The 4,364-nt window shown below is 41.7% G+C and overlaps 1 non-coding gene across 1 annotated transcript; it reads right to left on the bottom strand.

Moving 5' to 3' along the window:
- Nucleotides 1–228: 228 nt before the first annotated feature.
- LOC127123966 (small nucleolar RNA R71) lies at nt 229–335 on the bottom strand. Its single transcript, XR_007803618.1, has one exon. It is a non-coding gene; the product is annotated as a small nucleolar RNA R71 (small nucleolar RNA).
- Nucleotides 336–4,364: the final 4,029 nt, after the last annotated feature.

Here is a 4,364-nt window from a genome sequence, read left to right as displayed (position 1 = left end):
AGTCCCACGGAGGACCCGAACCTACATTTATCAGTGTTTTTGTAATACGCAGATACAGTGAAAGCGAATGGTGTCAGCCCCGAAGCTATAAGACTACGTCTTTTCCCTTTCTCATTAAGAGATAGAGCTAGAGCTTAGCTCCAGTCTCTACCATCCAACTCTGTCACTACGTGGAATGAGTTGAAGAAAGTTTTCTTAGCACAATATTTCCCACATAGTAAGACAACTATGCTAAGAGCCCAAATAAATGGGTTTAAACAAAAAGACAACGAATCACTTTTTGAAGCTTGGGAGAGATACAAGGACATAATGAGGCTTTGTCCACATCACGGTCTAGAAGAGTGGTTGATCATCCATACCTTTTACAACTGTCTCTTGTACAACACAAGATTGACAATAGACGCAACCGCAGGTGGCACACTGATGGATAAACCCTACAATGAGGCCTATCAACTTATCGAAAGTATGACCCAAAATCACTACCTGTGGGGAAGCGAAAGAACGTCCGTAGAGAAACCTCCAACGAAAGGCGGTATGTACGAAATAAGCAGTCTAGACCATATCAATGCTAAGGTAGATACTCTTACTCAAAAGATAGAAAACCTGACCATAACACCCGCAGCCACCGTGGCTGCCGTAGCACCAAACTGTGAGATATGCGGAGTTCCTGAGCATGCTGCCCCTGAATGTCAACTTTTGACAGGAATCTCCACAGACCAAGTGAACTATGCTTAAGGAAACCCTTACTCAAACACATATAATCCAGGTTAGAAGAACCATCCGAACTTTTCGTACAAAAACAATAACGCATTGTATGCACCTAACCAAGCACCTGCTGTACCACCAGGATATCATAAAGCTGCCACAAATGCTCCAAATGCTCCTAAGAAGTCAAACCTTGAAATAATGATGGAGAACTTCATAGCTACCCAATCCCAAACAAATAAGGATTTCCTAAATCAAAACATACACACTAGTGAGCAAATCAAGTAGTTAGCAAACAAAGTAGACGCTTTAGCCACCATAACAAAATGTTAGAAACACAAATTTCGCAAGTAGCTCAACAACAAGCACCTACTGCTGCCCATGCAGGTACATTTCTTGGACAGCCACAACCAAACCCAAAAGGTCGTGCAAATGTTATTATACTACAAAGTGGGACAAAGTTAGACGGACCAACCGACCCTAGAATTCAAAACCCAGCCATGCACCAAGACCCTGGTAAGATAAATGAGAAGGAAAATAAACTAAAGGAAGATAAAAGCGAAGAGGCCGTAAAGAAAGAAGAACCATATGTGCCTCCACCACCGTATAAACCTCTTATCCCATATCCTCAAAGACTTGCTAAATCTAAAAGTGTAGGGCAATTTAAGAAATTTGTAGAGCTTCTAAAACAATTGAATATCACAATACCCTTTACAGAAGCCATCTGTTGCAACCTGAAAAATACAGTGTGCGAAAAAACAACCGGCGAAAGAAAATGACAGAATAGTCGCCACCGTGCGTTATTTATCCCAAAGGAGGGAAAGGAAATGCTCAAAGTAAACCTGAAAAGAGGAAAGGAAAAGACAAGGTCTCGCAACCAAATCTTGGGTTCGAGAGTCGGTTATGCGAAGGGAAGGTATTAGCACCCCTACGCATCCGTAGTACTCTACGGGATCCACTTTTGTAGTTCTTGTCTAAAGGGTGTGAGTTTATCTTGTGCTGTTTACTAAAAAAGGGGTTAAATGAAAATGACTCGCGCGGATGTCGCATCCACTGCATACGTATCTCATCTGAATATGAGAATCAGAGTCTTCGTAGCTCGAATGATCTATGGGTTGGGGGATGTGTGCTCGCTAAGACATCGCGTCTTATGCCTACGTATCTCATCTGGAATGAGAATCAGAGCAAGCCGTAGTTCGGATAACTACGGGGTTAAGGATTATGTTTTGGGGGCGGACGACGTTACTACGCAATCTACCAGATGCTCGACCTTTGGAGACTTACTCACCTGTAGTAGAAGGAGTAAACGTGTGTTTAGGAGAAGAAAAATCAATGAAGGGTTAGGGTTTGGGATGCTCATGCAAAAAGGCAGTCCTTGACGAAGGAACCGCGCTACCTGCGGGGATACGAACACATACAAAACAAACATGTATAAAGTAAATATGCCAAAAAGGCAATCAGAATAAATCTCCCAAATGGTATCCCACAAGCAAAGTGGAATATCCAGCGAGCTATCCCTGCAAAAGTCATGTGAGCCTTCACAAAAACTCAACAAAAGGGTTAGTGAAACAAGATAAGGATTAGGAGAAAACATGCTATGACAAACGTAAGTCAGATTATAGAAAAACAGTATGGTTTTTCATGGATAACAGTATGGTTTCAGAAACCTCAAACCCTATGGCATACACTTCAGAAATTAAATGATTAAGCATTCAAGGCATTATTTATACATTCATACATAATTATGAACCCGTGGGCAAAAACCTAATGAAATTCATCCATCATACCTCAAACATTCAGAGTATTCAACTTCAAAGCACAAAGGTAATGGGAATAAGGGCAAACCTGATTGGAGAGATCGGTTGAAGTCAAATGGCACAACTGGATTTGCGAACCAATGTTAGGGTTTGCTTGAGCTGAAAGTGTGTGAGTCAAGATGAACCTTTCAGAGTTGCCTGGAGGTTGCTCTGAACTCTGTTAGCTCTTCTCTCATTATCTTTTTCCCCAGGGTTCTTCTCTCACTATCTTTTTCCCAGACAGGGTAATAGGAATAGAATGGTCTTTTGTTTCATTGAAACTCTGAATTTATAACCTGATTTTTGTGGACCTGTGGGCTCAAATGAGAGAGGTCCAAGTCCAAGATTTTTTCTTTTATTTATTTATTTTTTTATTTTTTTATTTTTTTATTTTTTTATTTTTTTATTTCGTTTTCCTTTTTTTTTTTCAAAACACGTGGGCTTCGCCTAGCGAGCATGACAGCTCATGAACAAACCTTTGCTCCTTCAAGATTAACATTTTGACTGACGAATAGACCTTTGTTGGAAGTAACTCAATCCTTTCCCTTGTGTTGACTGATAATCTAAATAGAGCCCACAAAGTGTCCTGGATGATGTTCAAGCTTCTTGGATCCGATTCCGATCGCCATGATGAAATGCAAATGCTAAATGACCTAAAAATGAATGCATGCATAAGGTGTAAAGCGTATGCTTCCAGGAAAAATGAAGGGTAAATTTTGGGGTATTACAGCTGTCCCTATTCAATCAACTAGAGACCTGGAAAGAAGATAGCAGCGGCTTTCGTGCTTTCGAGGTATCAAGGGATTGAATACAATAAAAGCCCGAAAATTTGCACTGAAGTGAAGTAACAATGCCTGTCAGAATCGGCAAAGAGGTGGTCTTGAAAGAAGAATCTGTCTGGTACGGTGAGAGTCAGTCTGAATACCGAAAAAGAATGTTGACCTGGATACCAAAATAAATGTTAACACAAAAATAACCATGGCCTGAATGTCGCTCATCAGTCTGAATATCGAAAAAGAATGTTAACCTGGATACCAAAATAAATGGTAACACAGAAATAACCATGGCCTGAATGCCGCTCATCAGTCTGAATACTGGAAATGACTTCGATCTGAACATCGGGAGATATGAGATTATTAATATCTGTCTGAACACCGAGAGGCTGGCCTGAATGCCACAAGTTGCGTCGACCTGAACTTCGGAAACTTCTTCGATCTGAACATCGGAAAATTGGCCTGAATGCCACAAGTTGCATCGACCTGAACGTCGGAAACTTCTTCGATCTGAACATCGGAAAATTGGCCTGAACGCCACAAGTTGCATCGACCTGAACGTCGGAAACTTCTTCGATTTGAACATCGGAAAACTGGCCTGAACGCCACTTCGGTCTGAATACCGGAAACTTCATGCCTGTCAGCATCGACAGAAATAGGGAACGATAATAGAGGCAGCGCATGGGCCAATGACACTTGCTGGGGATAACAAAGGTAAGTCATGAACAATCTTCAGTCTGAGTATTGGAAACAACTTCTGGCTTATCACTTGGGATACCGAGAATGTTTTATGCTTACATGCGGATGTTTGAATTTTTCAATGGCGTAATGCTCCATGAAAATGGAAATGCTACGCGATTTGGGAGGATGCAATGCAATATGATTCTACATGCAGGGATGCGAAATGCTGGGTAGAATGCCAAGCTGAGGCAAGGGGATCTGCTGGGGAAATGATCACCATCTTTTGGACCCTGGCAAGGCTGCTGGAGATGCACAGCGCAAAGAATTATGTGGGGAAATGACCCGCCACACGGTGTTCTAGCAATGACGAAATACCGAGATTCTGACTGGGGAGAGAACGACACTGAAA

This window comes from Lathyrus oleraceus, chromosome 2 (assembly GCF_024323335.1).
Source record: "Lathyrus oleraceus cultivar Zhongwan6 chromosome 2, CAAS_Psat_ZW6_1.0, whole genome shotgun sequence".
In the NCBI taxonomy this organism is placed as follows: domain Eukaryota; kingdom Viridiplantae; phylum Streptophyta; class Magnoliopsida; order Fabales; family Fabaceae; genus Lathyrus; species Lathyrus oleraceus.
This window is presented reverse-complemented; position numbering and strand designations above follow the sequence as displayed.